This window comes from Schistocerca gregaria, chromosome 2, assembly GCF_023897955.1.
Source record: "Schistocerca gregaria isolate iqSchGreg1 chromosome 2, iqSchGreg1.2, whole genome shotgun sequence".
In the NCBI taxonomy this organism is placed as follows: Eukaryota; Metazoa; Arthropoda; class Insecta; order Orthoptera; family Acrididae; genus Schistocerca; species Schistocerca gregaria.
In genome coordinates, this window is record NC_064921.1 from 770,115,253 (window position 1) to 770,133,887 (window position 18,635).

Here is an 18,635-nt window from a genome sequence, read left to right on the forward strand (position 1 = left end):
TTAGCCTGTCAGAAAGTAAACAAGAAAGTAGACTGCTTATTTCTGACTGCACATGCAAAACAGCAAAGCTGGAAAAGCAGAGATCTTTTTGACGGTAAATAATACGTACCACAAAAAATTGTAGTTAAAAATATCTTCACTGGAAAAATAATTACGAAAAACGCAGGGAACAGAACATGCAATTGCCCAACAGCGTTGATGTGTAACATCGCTCACAATACCGTCCGAAATTAAATTTTTTGGTGGGAAGTACTCTTCTGTGACCAATCATACATCAAAAATCATCTGATTAGATACAATGTATCATAACTGGCGTTATCCCAACAGAAAATGCTTCAAAATTCGTGGGACGATGTACTGATCTAATTAGACAATGAAAGTAACGGTGACTCATGCATATCACGAGAAAACGATGTTTAAAAACATCACCACAGATAGAAATTATCGCGTAATACCGTGGGAAATTCGTGTGAAACAAATTTACACCAATCATGTGCATAGAAACTGACAAATTATAAATATCACAGAAAAAATGGTAATGAAAAACTTTGGTACAAGCTAAAATGATCACAAGAAACAGAATTGACACCATCAGATGAGTAGATGTCGATGGTACATCATACACATTGCGTGAAAGCGAGTGGTTAAAAACATTTCAACGCAAGGATTGTGGAAGATAAACATAATCACAAGCATTACAGAAGACTTGCATCTTACACTTGTGCGTTGTAAAACATGAGCTGTATTTGTAGGACAAGCTGCTGTCCACTGCCACCCTACTTCAGCTTGCGTCAGACACAGATCGGCAGTCTACTGCCAGAGGACAGCACTATAAAGCTAGGCAGTGGTGACAACTGGCAGTGTGGCCCTCTCAGGTCGGTGATCAGCTGTAATCCTCTAGAGACCTGTGCTGCCAGCTTCCTTGTTTGTTGCTAATTGACCACTAGCATTTCGTTGTGTGTATTTCCCAGAACAAAACGTTCACTCAATCAGTAGCGGCTTTAGAGGCCTTACTAGGAAGATGATGTCGCCCTCAGAGCAGCACCCACAACCAATCTTAGAGGACTGGTTTTCTGTTGTTCTGCTCTGACAGCCCACAGACTAATAGTGGCGTCTTGTGGCCATTATATCCATCTCACTTTGTTGGGGTCAATTAGCTTGTAGCCTTACTCATTTGACAATATACTTCTGCATTCAGGAAAGTCATACAGCAAACACTAGAACGCTAACCTTGGCTTTGATGTAGCTGATAACTACTATTCAAGGGTTTCTTGTGATCGACAACAAAGACATTGCTGGAACGATGACCTTGTGAACAACACCTACCTCAGAGCATTATGCACCAGCTTTGATGTAGATGCTGGTACAGGTGATTTTCCGCTAGGACTGGTGAATACTGACACAGAGGTTGCTGTTTCACCTGTGATCCGTAGGACAACAACACCAGCTATGTCTGAACCTGCTGACCAGAATTCTCCCCAGTACAAGAATTCCTTGTGGTTCTTGCCAAATCAGTGGGCAGACCATGAGTCTACAAAAATCTTATCATCTCGGCAGTCATCTTCATTCTATTCTAGTCTGGAATACATTCAGTTGTCGGTGTTATGTGTAAATCCGTTCTTCTCTTTTGTGCAGTTGTCACCATTTACCAGTGCCGTCAAATTGTCAGCATCTTCACGCAGCATCAGCTGTGTCAGTGGCAGTCGGTGATGTCCGTGGAAAGGTTCCAGGGAATTTCCATGTAGGGACATGCTTTCGATGCAAATGTTTGCGTGTTCGTTGCTCTGAGTGTTTAGAAACCCTTCAAACGACTAAGTATCTGCGTGCATTCGTTATTGCGTTGCTCTGAGTGCTCAGATTTTCGTTAAAACGAATTTAGGAGCAAGTGTTCATTGTGATTTTGGAGCATGATTTTATCAAATCAGTGTGACAATACGAATTTAGTAGCAAGTGTTCAGATTTCGAAATACATTTTTGTGACTTCATTGCATGACTTTATCAACTCAGTAGTACCTTTCCTTGCTGTTACAGTACGCATTCTTGAAATGTTGAGAGGGTAGAATTGGCAGCTGGAGGTTGAGAGAATGCACACTGATGAGCCTGTACAACCCCCAGAGTACTCTCCAGCGGTGATTCCGCATTGTAACAACGTATTCTCGTCAAAAAATTGTAATGTTGTAATTTTTTACACTACCACTTGCAGGTGATTTCTAGGAGGTCGAGGGTAGTGTTACACGACCCCTGATGAATCTGTCACAGATGTATGTAAATGCATAGTCCTTTCATTATTTTTTTCTCATAATGGAGTAAACACTTGTTTAAATCAATATGTTAATGATGCTGTTGGTGCAAGCGAAATCAGTAAGGTGGAACGGCAGCTCCATCCTGGCCCAGACGAGGACATTTCATAGTTTTTGGAAGAAATGGAGAAGATGAATTTTATCCATAGCGGATGGTGTTGAGCTCCGTGACTCTTCCTTTATTGGGTGTAGAAACATTTCCGCTAACAGTCACAGTAAAGGATTATTTATTCGTCACACAACCGGTTTTGGGCTTGTGCCCATCCTCAGGTGTTTATACATTCATGTACATTAAAAGAAACTGAAACATGGACATGAAAATAATAACAAATGTGCAACTGAGTGAAAAACTGTCACAATAGCATAATTATAATAAGGATGCTTCATCTCTATGTAAGTACAGATATATTTTTGAAAAATGCTGCCTTGCCGCTTACAATTGTTCCATTTGTATCTGTTTAGTCACCAGCAAATAATTTTCTTAATATTTAAACAGTGATCTCCAGTAATATAAATATGTACATAAATGTATAAACACCTGATGATGAGAACATGCTCAAAACTGGTCGTGGGGCGAATAAATAACCTTTTATTGAGACGGGTGGCGGAAATTTTTCTACACACTATGATAGAGAAGGTGCTTCAGCTCCATTAAGTCCAGTCACCTATGCCTGACTAGGAGCAGGTGGTCTTGATGACCTCAGGGATGTGATGTCATCGTGGATGTGTGGTAACATTACCACAGCTTCAGGTGATTTAGGTGCCCATTTTTGTCTTTGTAGCGTGTATATAATTAGTGACCTTTCTTTTTTACAGCAGCAGAAAGCGACTTTATAACATACCTATTAATTTTTCGTTATTCTTTCTCTACCGTCAGCGAGAGAACTCTATAGGGGTGAGATTCATCCTGGCATCCCCACACTATACGGTGACGTGTTTGCCAGGACACGTGAAGATGGCACCACCGAAACGTTGACTTTCATGTCACGTCTCTCCCACCAGGAAGAGGTTTGTGGCTGTAGAACCCACAGCCACATCAGCTGTCACCATCCCCAGCACTGTCACCCCTGCCATCACTGCCTTCACCACAGCACTGCTCTGGCAGCCATGGGCCTCTGCCTTCTCGTCGTTAGGATACTACCACGGCAGGTGACCGAGTGGAGGGTCAATTCTGCCGATGCTGCGTCACCTTCACCGTCACTCAATCTACCATAGGCGACAAATGGCCTGCACGCATCCACCCACCGGGCTACACACCACCCAGTCATTACGACTCTGTCACCTGCTAGACCAGGGCTAGGAGTTGCCAACAAGCCTCATCTCCTCAGAAAGCTGCCGTTACTGCAGTCCAGAAGCTCACACTGACCCAATGTGGATGTCCTTCACGGCTGGAAGCCTAGATAGGCTGGTCGCACAACACCAAATACCTCATCACTAGACCCCACCACCAGCTTCACCCAAAGGATGATTGTAGTGCTCGGCTGGAATAGTAGTAGTTCAAATGGTTCAAATGGCTCTGAGCACAATGCGCCTAGAACTTAGAACTACTTAAACCTAACTAACCTAAGGACATTACGCACATCCATGCCCGAGGCAGGATTCGAACCTGCGACCTTAGGGGTCCCTCGGTTCCAGACTGTAGCGCCTAGAACCGCAGGGCCACTCCGGCCGGCATAGTAGTAGTAATGGTGATCCTGTGGCTAGTGGCAGTTGCTTCTCCAGTTCCATTATAGACGGACACCAGGATTTTTTGTGAAACCACAGCATTTGAGGAACACATCTCCTTTTCTCATATATAAAACCCAGCAGGAGGCCACAAGACCCCATCGGTTTCCTGAATGCTTGCTTTCCTGTTCTGTAGCCAACACGCCTCAAAATTATTAACGAACCACGGTTTGCTGTCATTAAGCGGAGCGGTGCGCTGTGTTATGAACTCGCACTTCTTCCTAAGAATGACTCAGTCATTGACGAGACAAGTATTGTATACATGTTTGGGGGGGGGGGGGGTACTGAGGAATACCTCCATCTATAAGTTGTTTCATGATTCCACCTGAGTAGTATACAGGCTAAGATTTCTCCGATGGAAGTTAGAAGCTCAGGTAAGGCACTAAGCCAAGTACTACACCTCAGCATCAGCACACATGTCTTTGAGCCGCTAAATGAGGTGTACAGCTGTATTGGTCTTACTAAGGATATAGATTATAAGAAGATATGTATTAAAGTTCAAAATACAAAGGAAAATTAAGTTTTGTCTGGTCAGTCCGGGCATAAGAAGGAAATTGTAAGAATACTCTGCAGTGTCCGTTTCAATAAAGCAGAGATATTGACGTTCGTGGGTTTTTATTATTCTGACGGTGTCTAGCTCCCTATTAAGAAAACAACCCAGATAAAAATGGTAAAGATTTCGGGACCTCTTCATTTCTCTGAATTTGCCAGTCAACCTAAGCTACATGTAAACATGCTGCTGCTCTCCAACTGTGTCGATTATCACTATCTATGGATCAGAAATATGTTACGGCATCTTTCATCACAACTGAATAAGATTTATGTTTCTCAATGAATTTTTCGCAAACGACTCCTGCCCCAGGAGGGTATGCATGTTACTCGAGGTCTGTGATCCGGAGACTGAAAGTTTCAACAATTTTCTGGAGTGTTGCCTGCATAAAAAATAATGCCTCCAGGAAGTGGAGTATAATTATTGGTGTCATTCATCTGGAGAGTGAAATATAATTCTTAACACTCTCAGGCAGGACACTAACTTGATCCATCTCCATACCGAAATCAGTCACGTGCTCAACAACAAAGTGAGCATCACACCCGCTCATATTGTGAGAAAAGACTTGACGTGTTCTGGTAATTTGTACTTGAGGTTACATGTCTTTAGTGCGGGTGTGCAGATCTTCCATATTAGATAACAGTGGTTCCTATGAGACGTTTTCCAATCTAACGGCGGCTCACAGATATGACAATCAGTCCTCTTCTTGTACGAATCATAATTCTCCTTAGATTTGGTTGTGGGAATGTTGGTGCTGTAAAGTTTAACAACCCCGTTTTACGTTTTCTCGAGCTCAGTGAGCATCGCCGGCCGCGGTGGTCTCGCGGTTAAGGCGCTCAGTCCGGAACCGCATGACTGCTACGGTCGCAGGTTCGAATCCTGCCTCGGTCATGGATGTGTGTGATGTCCTTAGGTTAGTTAGGTTTAAGTAGCTCTAAGTTGCAGGGGACTGATGACCACAGATGTTAAGTCCCTTAGTGCTCAGAGCCATTTGAACCATTTTTTTTTCAGTGAGCATCCAAATCGTTGGATTAGCCATGACATATGATTTTTGATGAGTGAGACTCAAATCATGTGAACATACAACCTGGTATGCTGCCGCTTATGGTATGTGATTTTCTGTGAAGTTGGTATGTGAGGCTATAGGGTCACCACCACAGGAGTGAGGAGGCACTCAAAGTCAGCATACACTAGACAAGGGTAACGCTCTTGATGACTGGCATTCTTAATCTTTAAGATTTTATTTTACTCGCTAGATATGACAAAATGCACTGGTTTGCTGGTACAGAAATCCACAATGTGCTTTGACAACAAGTCGTTTTCGCAAATGCGTTGAGGCTCCTAAGACATACTGATTTTTTACCATAATGCTTACTCACTTGGAATGAAAGGAGTTGGGACATACCACAGATCCATACGTAGTGGTAATTGTGTCCTTTGGAGAGTAGCAGCATATGTACATGTAGCTTAGGCTGACTGGCAAATGCAAATAAATGAAGGGGTCCCAAAATTTTGTTTGTAACTTTACCTTCTTTATCTGGCTTGCTCTCCTTCAGGCTATAAACATGAAGTACTGTTCCAGTATTCTGTGCCTCAGATTTAGGAACGGTCTGGATCATAATTGGCAACTCATTACCATCTAAATTATGAAACCCACGAATGTCACTACCTCTCCCATATTGCAATGTGTGCTGCGAATTATTCTTATGATAGGCAACTCATTACCATCTAAATTATGAAACCCACGAATGTCACTACCTTTCCCACATTGCAATGTGTGCTGCGAATTATTCTTATGATTTCTTAAACAAGTCAAGTATAACTAAACAAATGGGTAGTTATCTTTCGTTATTTTCGATATATTGATACACGCTTTCTTATCCGCTGTATTCATAGGATGCTCGCTATAACTGTACCCCCGATTTATTGGAACAACACATGTGTATGGAAGTTGAGGTCTACACTAGTACTCAAAAAAATGATTCAAATGGCTCTAAGCACTATGGGACTTATCTTAGGTCATCAGTCCCCTAGAACTTAGAACTACTTAAACCTAACTAACCTAAGGACATCACACACATCCATGACCGAGGCAGGATTCGAACCTGCGACCGTAGCAGTCCCGCGGTTCCGGACTGCAGCGCCTAGAACCGCACGACCACCGCGGCCGGCCACTAGTACTCAGATGAGTCTTTTTCTCAGCCTCTAACCTCCATCTCGGAAAACTTAGCTTCTATAGCACTCAAGAAGGAAGCATGAGATAATTTAGCGATAGTGATGCTCCATGATACCACACTATTGTCTCCAAATGTATAGAATAGTCGTCTGCTCAACGCCTGAGTCATGTTAAGAGGGATGTTTGACTTACCAACAAAACAGAGCTCTGTGCTGCAATTAATCACTTAATGGTTGGATACTATGGATGATAACGGCCTCAAGAGCAGGAAGACACGCTTTCATATAACTGGATGTTCTGTTATCCTGCTGGATTCTCTGTGTTAGAAAACGAGATGCGCTACTCAGATGTATCCTCTATCAGTTCACAGTTTAGCTGTAGTGTGACGATACTATTCTGGTGTTAATCTATAATAGGACATGAGAGGGAACTGCCACTAGATCCTGATCACAATTGCTACTACACTGAGCAGGAGCTGAGGACTCAGAGTACTCTGTGGGCAAAGCCAATTGTTGGGTGGAGCAATGAGATTTGTGACGGGTTGCACCAGCCATGTGAGGCTGCCAATGGCAGGGTGCAGATGCGCAGTGCTAGTGTGAGCATCTGTGCTGCAAAGATGGTCATTGTGTGGAGGTGTGAGGCGTGTCAGGAGCTCCTAGCCCTCACCTGGTTGATGACGGCGTCCTAGTGAATCAGAGGGGTGTACCTGGGTGGGTGGATGCCTGTTAGCCACCTGCCACTAGCAGTCGCTGGAGCGATTGTCCAGGTGAGGCAGCATCAACAAGTTTGCCTATATTGGTGGTGTCCAAGTAGCTAGAGGGATGAAGCCCATAGCCACCAGAGCAGTGCCATAGTAGGAGCGGCAGTGGTGGGGGTGACAGCGGCTGAAATGATGGTTGCTGATGTAGCTGCAGCTTGTGCAGCCCAAGCCTTATACCAACAGATGAAGAGGGCCACTCAGGTCCACGTTTTGGTGATGACATCTTCATTTGCCCAGACACCCACACCACAAGCTCAGTAGCGCTAATTTAATAGCGTGTGTTCAGCTTGTGTTGATATATTTCATTAAGTGTCACCGTTAAAGCAATTTTAGCAGCAAGTGGTGTGGTGAAAGAATAATGAAAAATAAATAGATATGTCATAACTCGTGTGCCGCTGCTGCAAACAAAGAAAGATGACTGATTCTATGTCTGCCACAAAAAATAAAAATGGGTACACAAATTACCTGAAACTGTAGTGATGTCACCCTGTCTCCTCGATGACACCACATCCCTGAGATCATCAGGGACCACCTTCACCTGGTCAGGCACCAGTGATTGGACATAACTGAGCCAAATCTCCTGTTCCATTCCTTCCACCAAATGTAGCCCGTCCTCGTTTGGACCAGCATGGAGCCACTGGTCCAGCTCACCGTTATCACCTACGACAACATCAAGGTACTGATTTCAGGAATGTGCACACCATTTTTTTTAAAAAAAAGAGAAGAATAAGTACATACTCAACATCTGGAATAGATTCATGAATGGTGGTGTGATACTACCCTTGACGTCCACTAAACCACATTAAACTGCAATACCATATCGATTTAAAACCGTATACGCATAGACAAATTACAACACTACGAAAAACAATCCTCTTTAACGAGATTATGTACTCACATGGCATATAGGCTGGTCAGCATGCATCAAAATGGTTCAAATGGCTCTGAGCACTATGGGACTTAACATCTATGCTCATCAGTCCCCTAGAACTACTTAAACCTAAATAACCTAAGGACATCACACAACACCCAGTCATTACGAGGCAGAGAAAATCCCTAACCCCGCCGGGAATCGAACCCGGGAACCCGGACGCGCGAAGCGAGAACGCTACCACACGGCCACGAGCTGCTGACCAGCATGCATTCTCTCAGCCTCCAGCTATCGATGGAGGTCTGCCAACATTTCAGGAATGAATGCTGCAACAACAAGGAAACATTTCTCTACCGAAAATATGCTGCTGAAATCATAAAATGCTATTAAATAACGAAAATGTACTTCGAAATCAAGACAGTAGCTACTATATTGTTTTTATCATACAAAATTTATAAAAACAAGAACCAAAGGCCCAATGAACACTCGCTCCTATTCAAACTTCAACAATCATATCAATAAAATAGCGAGATTATAATTCGAAATATGGCCACGTGCTGCTAAAATTGTTTTAACAGTGGCACGTTATGAAATATATCAACACAAGCTGAACACACGCTATTAAATTAGCATGAACAAGATATGATCCCTCACAGCAATGAAATAAAAAACAAACGATAAGCACTTGCTGCTAAATTCGTTTACTGAAACATGAACTCTCAGAGCAATGAACACATAAACACTTTCTACGAAATACTTACATGGCAATTCCTCCAACTACTGCCTCAGACGATCCCCGCTGTCACTGATTTTGTTGATGCTGCTTGAAGATGCTAACCGCTTCGTGCTAAACGAAGGCAGTATGACAAAGAGGCAGATGGATCCACTAACGATGATGACAACTCAACGTAGCCACAGACTAGAGGAGAATGAAGATGTCTGGATGGGGCAGGCTGTATATAGACTCAGGCTCTGCCCACTAATACGGCGGAACCCACTAGCAACGGTGTACCTGGGAAATCTGTTACCAGTAGCTTGAGACACGTTCGGTGCTGTTGACCCACAGATCGCACATGAAACAGCAATTAGTTCTTCCAATAGAAATGTCTTTGTCAGTATTCACCAGTTCTTCCAGAAAAAAAAACATGTTGTCAGCCTCATCAAAGCTGGTGAATAAACAGCTGGGTATGGGTATTGTTCACAAGTTCCGTGTACCAAGAATGTATTTGTCGATGTTCACCAGTCCTCTCCGGAGGCCTGTTATCAGTTAAATCAAAGCTGGCGGAAAATCCTCTGACAAAGGTGTTGTTCACAACATCAACGTTCTAGGAATGTGTCTCTCAGCGTTTACCAGTCTATCCAAGAAAACCGGTTGTCAGCTACATTAAAGCCGAGATCAAGCTCCTAGTCTTTTCCATGCTACAGTACTCACCATTAAAATTCCTACACCACGAAGATGATGTGCTACTGCCGCGAAGTTTAACCGACAGGGACAAGTTGCTGTGATATGCAAATGATTAGCTTTTCAGAGTATTCACACAAGGTTGGCACTGGTGGCGACACCTACAACGTGCAGACACGAGGAACGTTTCCAACCGATTTCTCATACACATACAGCAGTTGACCGGCGTTACCTGGTGAAACGTTATTGTGATGCCTCGTGTAAGGAGGAAATATGCGTACCATTACGTTTCCGACTTTCATTGTGGCCTATCGCGATTACGGTTTTTAGTATTGCGACATTGCTGCTCGCGTTGGTCGAGATCCAATGACCGTTAGCAGACTATGGAATCGGTGGGTTCAGAAGGGTAATACGGAGCGCTGTGCTGGATCCCAACGGCCTCGTATCACTAGCAGTCGAGATGACAGGCGTCTTATCCGCATTGCTGTAACGGATCGTGCAGCCACGTCTCGATCCCTGAGTCAACAGATGGGGACGTTTGCGAAGACAACAACCATCTGTACGAACAGTTCGACGACGTTTGCAGCAGCATGGACTATTAGCTCAGAGACCATGGCTGCGGTTACCCTTGACGCTGCATCATAGACAGGAGCGCCTGCGATGGTGTACTCAACGACGATCCTGAGTGCACGAATGGCAAAACGTCATTTTTTCGGATGAATCCAAGTTCTGACAGGCAGGAGCGCCTGCGATGGTCTACTCAACGGCGATCCTGAGTGCACGAATGGCAAAACGTCATTTTTTCGGATGAATCCAAGTTCTGTTTGCAGCATCATGATGGTCGCATCCGTGTTTGGCGACATCGCGGTGAACGCACATTGGAAGCGTGTATTCCTCATCGCCATACTCGTGTACCACCCGGTATGGTATGGGGTGCCATTGCTTACACGTCTTGGTCACCTATTGATCACATTAACGGCACTTTGAACAGTGGACGTTACATTTCAGGTGTCTTACGACCCGTGGCTCTACCCACCATTCGATCCCTGCGAAACCCTACGTTTCAGCAGAATAATGCACGACCGCATGTTGGCAGGACCTGTACGGGCCTTTGTGGATACAGAAAATGTTCGACTGCTGCTCTGGCCAGCACGTTCTCCAGATCTCTCACCAATTGGAAACGTCTGGTCAATGGTGGCCGAGCAACTGGCTCATCACAATACGCCAGTCACTACTCTTGATGAACTGTGGTATCGTGTTGAAGCTGAATGGAGAGCTGTACCTGTACACGCCATCCAAGCTCTATTTGACTCAATGGCCAGGCGTATCAAGGCCGGTATCACGGCTAGAGGTGGTTGTTCTGGGTACTGATTTCTCAGGATCTATGCACCCAAATTGTGTGAAAATGTAATCACATATAAGTTCTAGTATAATATATTTTTCCAATGAATACCCGTTTATCGTCTGCATTTCGTCTTGATGTTGCAATTTTAATGGTCAGTAGTGTATTTTCCCAGATGCCTTTGTAGCAACCGCTTGCGTTTGTTTGGAGACAGGTAATGTCTGTATTTCTAGGAAGGAATCGGTGGGGCCACTACATGTCTGCTGGCTGAAACATCAAGAGCTTGTAAGCATATTGTCATATCGCTTCCTTGGGGCTGGACTATCCTTGCGAGTGACTGCATTGCAGAGTCAAGCGTGGGACACGGAGTTACTATGTTGTGTTGTGGGTAGGGCTGCAGTGGGAAAGGCGTTATTATGGAAGTTAAAGTGTGGCTACAAGTACTGTTATTGTGAACTAATGAGATATGGAAGTGTATTCAGTGAACATGCGAAAATAAGTAATTATGTATGGGCAGAGCCGCCGATAACGTGTTTTAGTATTCGCCCGTTTGCGTATCGCACCATATAACATCAATAATCCGCGTCGTGTTAGGCGTCCCAGAATGAAACTAACGTGAATCAGTAAAATAGTTTACCACAAAGAACGGCAATCAAGTGCTAGTAGCTTGTAACGAGCGTGAGAACATGTGTTGAGTTCAAAATGGTTCAAAGGGTTCTGAGCACTATGGGACTTAACATCTTTGGTCACCAGTCCCCTTGAACTTAGGACTACTTAAACCTAACTAACCTAAGGACATCACACACATCCATTCCCGAGGCAGGATTCGAAACTGCGACCACAGCGGTCACGCAGTTCCAAACTGAAGCGCGTAGTACGGCACGGCCACACCGGCCGGCTCACGTATTCGGTCGTCGCACTTCCGCATCATCAGCAATCAGCCGCGTCGCGACGGTTAAGCGCACGCTCGTACAAATGGTAACTTTGAACTGTAAATTAGCTTTTATGAATAGTGTTATATTATTACAAGTGTCAAGAAGGGCTGGTAACAGATATATGTTGTACGTGGCGAGCGTAAGAACTTTCGTTCGACCTTACGGCTTCTGCATCATCAAAACTCACTCGCGTCGTGTCGATAGCGCGTACGCTCGTCCAACTGATAATTTTGGACAGATGATCATCATTGCCTGTGTATGTATCACCGAAGGTTCAGCTAGAGTACGACTGTGAAATCCGTATGATGGCGTGAAGCACAATAGTGACAGACATTAACATCGTCAAGAATACTGTACAATAATATGGGAATGATAATTATGATATTTCATCAAATTAGCAAGAAAGTTAATTGTCATCAAAACTTACAACTTAGTGTGTAAAAAGTACAACCTGTGATTTTCTTATCGTCTCAGAATATAATTGTCCATACCAGACGCAGGACAGTGTTGTCTTTGGAGTTGAGTGGCTACCCTAAGCCCGCTCGTATATTTATACACACAATTTCAGGTAAGCCAGCAGCTGTGTGGGGCAGAAATAAAACGATTGCCGCGGGGTACCAGGCACGTGGCGTGGACAGGGCACACGGACAAAGCGAGAACAGTTTAAGGGTCCGCAAACAGCTCTATCCGCAAGCAACCTAATGGTGTGTGGTGAAGGGTACGTTTGTACCACTAACTGAGCCCTCCAACAACCCTGTCCCACTCGCGAATAGTGCCGGTAAGCCTCTATATTGGCTCTTTGTTTCTCGAATGTTCTCCTTCTGGTAATCACGCAAGAAGTATGTGGTGGTCATGGTGGGGAGGGGGGTCAAAGTAATATGTTGTTCGACTCTTCCCGGAAATTTCGGTAGTTAATCTCTCTGGGACGCGCAGTGTCCCTGGTCTAACATCTGCCAAATGAATTTGTTGACCATTTCTGTAACGCTCTCACACCGACTAAAATTCAAATGGCTCTGAGCACTATGGGACTTAACTTTTCAGGTCATCAGTCCCCTAGAACTTAGAACTAATTAAACCTAAAGAACCTAAGGACATCACACACATCCATGCCCGAGGCAGGATTCGAACCTGCGGCCGTAGCGGTCGCGCGGTTCCAGACTGTAGCGCCTAGAACCGCTCGGCCACTTTGGCCGGCCACACCGACTAAATGATACCATGACGAACCATGACGAAAGGCGAAACTCTTCATTGGATCATCTCTGTCTCTTCCATCCGTCATCCCAGATGAGTTACATTTCCTTAAGATTCTTTCTATGAATCGGAGTCTGGCATCTGCAAATAGCAGATTCTGTTTGTTTCATGTGGTCATTCCACTTAAGGTAACTCTGGATAGTTACTCCTAAACATTAAATGGTAGACACTATTTGCAACTGTTTGTCACCAAAGTGTAGCTATACAGTAGTAGATTTCTTTCCCTATACAAGCGCAATTTGTCATATTTATTTACATTCAGGGTCAACTGTCCCAGCCACGACCACTCCTCAGTTCTCTGAACGTCATCCTACAAAACATTACTATCTTCTGGCATTGCTGCTTTGCTGTAGACAACTGCCTCATCTGCGAACAGCCTTAAAGAGTATCCGACGCCTTCTACTTGATCATTTATGTACATTGCAAACAGTAGCGGTTCTGGCACACTCTCTTTGGGTACTCCGGAAATTACCTTTACATCTGTCGATTTTGTTCCGTTAAGAGCAAAGTGTTGCGCTCTGTCTGTAAGGAAGCCTTGAATATAGTTACAAATCCGTTCCGATACTCGATAAGCTCGTATTTTTTTTCACTAAACAGCAGAACGTGACAATGTCAAATGGCTTCCTGAAGTCAAGGAACACGGCATTAACCTGAGCGACGTTGTCCACAACGGTGTGGATCTCGTGGTGCAACAGAGAACTGAGTTTCGCAGGATCTCTGTTTATGGAATCCATGTTTGTTTTCATGGAGGAGATTTTTAATCCTCAGAAAGTCATGATTCCTGAGCACAAAACATATCCCATAATTCTACAACATTTTGACTTCAACGATATATGTCTCTTACTGTGTTCATCTGTGCTACAGCCCTTCTTAAAAGTGGGCTGGGGTGGTTCACAAGGGTATAGTGTCGTTCAGACACAGTACAGGAAGTGTATTGTTCAGTGCGCACTTCTTCCAGGAAATGCATTTGATGCAACAATAACTAGTTGACTCACTGTATCCATGTGAGATCAATACAATGGTCACAAGACTCTGCTTCTGATCTGCAGTTGCGATAACGTCTTTCTAGAAAGGCCTTTGAAGCAGTCGCCTACTGAGTGAACGTAGGAAAATACACATAACAAAATGCAGGTGAGTAGACAAATTCAGTAGGTTGTGTCGCAGTTTTCGTGAGCTAACTCACTCGTACGTCGTTCACTAGCTTACACAAACGTACCTAGAACCTACTGAATTTATCTACTATAATCAAATTTTCAAGTTTAACTCTCCTAATTTCATTTAAAAAGTATATCTTATATTAATTACTTAGAAAAATAAATAAAAATGAATATTTTTTCATATCATGTTCACTTATAAATTTTTTCTCGCAAAAGTTGAACATATGAAAATAAATTTAATATTTTTTATAAAAAGTGAACACACGAAAATAAATAAAATTGAATTATGGTAAACATGAGAAAGCTATTGTTTACCTAAAATTGTCGTTATTCTTTCCTCTTGAGCAGTCATAAGACTTTTATGAACGGCCAATTGTGAATGTTTTTTAACAATACGGTAGGCTTATTTACAGTTCTATCACATGCAGAAGTAACTTTCATTTTCAGATAATATTTTTTACATTCTTTACACATCCCACAATATCCATCTTTTCGATATTTATCTTTGTAAAATTCATTAATAGTCTTTTTCTAGATAGTCACCATACTGCTTTAGCTGTTTGGTGTTGTCGATTTAAAGAATACAAAACTTAATAGGAAAAAGAAAATTGATTTTCCACATGGCAACACAAAGTGAAATTCATATCATGGAATTCATTCTAAAAAAGTGGAAAACGTTTTCTATCAAGCACCATCCACTCCATTATTCCTATAGACAGAAATTCCGGCTTTTGATCTTCTATATTTCAGCACATCACAGAGACCTGCCTCTGATCTAAGAGAGTGCTCATGTATTTTGGGCTGAAACACACCACTCACTCTTAAGGACAAGTCTTAGATCAGACTGTCGGATGGTGATGAGTCATACAAAAGTCAGAATAGTAAGCGTTTTATTGCCACACCACTGATGCTTTGATGGCTTCGTGAGATAATGGACAAAGTCCTTCAGTCTACATACCTGGTTAAGAGGTTTGACAGAGTACAGAAGCTCAAGCATTATATATATAGTTGGTATTCAAGTGACAAAGTACAGTAGCTCAAGGTTTATATATATAGATGATATTCGAGTGACAAAGTACGTTTCAAAAGCACTACTTTCATTAGTTTGTTGTGGACGTAAATATATGATTTTCGTCATATTATTGTGCTTCGTTTTAAGAGACGAAGTGAAAACTACATTTGAATGTTAGTATGAACACTGAAAACAAATTAAAAAATAATTAATGTGGGCATAAAGTGAAACGTGTTCCCTTATTATTTTCAATGGAGTGTACATCAGCGCCATCTCTGAGTGAAGGTATGAACTGCTTAGTTAATGGTGCGAGAAAATGTGTACATAACACAAAGTCGGGTCAGTCAGCACATGGCCTCATCTCCGGCTCTGGCACTGATGGAAATGTTACACTAGGTCAGTATTATCTTATCTACAGGCCACAGGCTGCAGGATAAACACGAACTGTGAACTCTCAGAGTTGCCAGTTGCCTGAGGAGGCTTACACAGGCAAGACCTATGTTGTTTTGTATGTTTGCGTGGTGGGAGGAGCATTGATCTCATGCACATAATAACCTATTTTGAAAATTGAAAATGCTAACATATTCTAAATGACATACTAATCATTTAAAGTTTTTATTTCCTCTATCATTCTGACAATTCTTCAGAATGAATTGCTAACATGAAGTTAAGATTTTTATAACTTTTTCTAATTTTTTATTCGTTTATATATTTAAAAATTTTCAGCAAGTATAGGGTCCTGTGCATCATAATTTAAATTTTTCTTATCATACATTATTCCATACGCTTCAGTAACTATAGGAATTTTTTCATTAACCGTTGCACAAGGTCTGACAGTCTTTTCTGTGAAGTTAGAACATTCTTTCTACAAGTCATGTTAATTGCATAAATTGGATAATTTGAAATGAAATTATGTAGAGTTATGTCAGTGTCTGATATGAGTAGTGTAACTCGTTTAAAATCGAAAAATACATTGTGTGCCTTGAGAAAATTATTTGAAGGATTAATATCCCACATCTCTTGTAGGAAAGTTTCGTTTCTTTCAGTTTTCAAGTATACTCATATAGTCGGTAGATTGACGTGATGTAATAATGAAGAGTCAAGTAAGTGATTATTTTTACGATTTGTCTGAAATGTAACAAATATGAAATATGGCATATCAAATTCTATAGACTTATAGTAATTTGTGATATCAAGTTTGGAATTTTTCTTACCACTCAATCCCGCAACTTCTACAGTTTATAGTTCATAAAAAGGTTTCGGAACTTTAGAATTTTTCAGCATATTTTCTCATTGGTGTAATTGGTAATTAGCTTCATATTTAACAATTGGTACACAGATTTCCATCGATTCTATTACAGTTTCTCCTGCATTAGGAAGAGTATCTTTAATTTTAACTCAAGCATTGTTATCATCAAGCAATCTGTGGATTGCATCTCCAGAACTAGAAGCCCTAGTAAAAATATGATAAATCTCCTTCCCAAATAGATCCTTTATCATCTTTAAGAAATCCACACTGTAGTCCAAGAGGAACAAGTACTTAATTTTTTTTTAAATTTCTTATTTTTCCATTATTAAGAATCTGTCCTTCCAAGATTATATTATCATTAACAAATATAACATAGCCGTTGATGAAATAAAAATATGTTCAGTTCTAAGAAAAATTTTATTTCCTTTCTTCATGGACCTGAGCTGGCTGGCGAAGGACAATAAAAATCTGAGCGCATGTATGTTGGCTGCGGTGCCAGTTGTCACCATCACTGGCCCATGCAGTGCTGTCCTCTGGCAGTAGCAGGCAGAGCTGTGTCGTTAGCCTGCTTGACGGCAACGCAAGCAGACGTAGGGGGTGCACACAGCAGTTGCCCTACAAGTGCGGCACATGTTTTGCAACACACAGGGAGTGCTTTGCTCCCATGGAAGATGCACGTGTCCTGCAGTGCATGCAATTACGCTTTTTTACCCGCAGTGTTTAGCACTGTGTATTGTGATGTTTATAACTACTTTTTTCACGACATGTATTATTTACCATCAATTTCTATGCACAGGATTAGTTCCCTGTGAATATTTTTACCTACAACCTTGGTTTTAACTACTGTTTCTTTGCAATGTGTATGATTTCCCGCCAATTTCTATATGTGTGGTTGGTGTAAACAGGGGTGAGATCAGTTTGGCTGGTTCAAATGGTTCAAACGGCTCTGAGCACTATGCAACTTAACTTCTGAGGTCATCAGTCGCCTAGAACTTAGAACTAATTAAACCTAACTGATCTAAGGACATCACACACATCCATGCCCGAGGCAGGATTCGAACCTGCGACCGAAGCGGTCGCTCGGCTCCAGACTGTAGCGCCTAGAAGCGCACGGCCACTCTGGCCAGCTGATATCAGTTTTCTGTGACGATGTTTCTATTATTTTTTGCGAGGCATAATATCTACGGTCAATTTCTACATACGTGACTAGTGTAAGGTGTATCAGTTAAATTTCATATGGTTTTCAGTGATAATTTATATCTGTTCCTGTGCTTCTGACTACCGTTTTCTCGTGATATGTATAATTTACAATTATTTTCGTTATGTATTTAGAGCAGGACATCGTCTCACCATCTCTGAAATATTTTCTGTTGGGATAAGATCAGGTACGTTACCATGTACCGAATCAGATGGTCATTGATGCGTAATCATGGTAAAGGCGAACGCTCCTCGCCAAAAATTTTAATTTCTAACGGTATTGTGAGCTAGGTTCCACACCAAGGCAGTAGGGTAATTCCCAGTTCTGTATCCTTTAGTTCTTCTTGACTATTTTTACCTACTTTTTTCGCAATATGTATGATTTTCCGTCAAAAACATCTCTGTTTTTCAGTTTTGCCCGTGTAGTCGGAAACAAGCTATCTATTTACTTATTTACTTTTTGACAGGCTAATACCTTTTTCAAACTATTTTACAACACTGGCAACTCAAGAATTAAATAAACAGCAGAGAATAACGAAGTTTCTTCGCCAATTTCCAACAGGATAACACAAAAAATAAACTACCCTACGTCCTTTCACATTAGTAGCTTTGGATAGACAGCGGCTTTCACCAACAGTGTCTAGGTAGTTAAGTGTGGTGGTGTGGGTGGTGGGTGAACCCAGCCAGAGTGGAAGTGTGGAAGGGTGA

The 18,635-nt window shown here is 42.2% G+C and overlaps 1 protein-coding gene across 1 annotated transcript in view; it reads left to right on the forward strand.

The window, feature by feature from the left end:
* Positions 1 to 18,635, forward strand: part of LOC126335965 (uncharacterized) — a 58,702-nt gene that overhangs the window by 6,136 nt on the left and 33,931 nt on the right. The window lies entirely within an intron of this gene.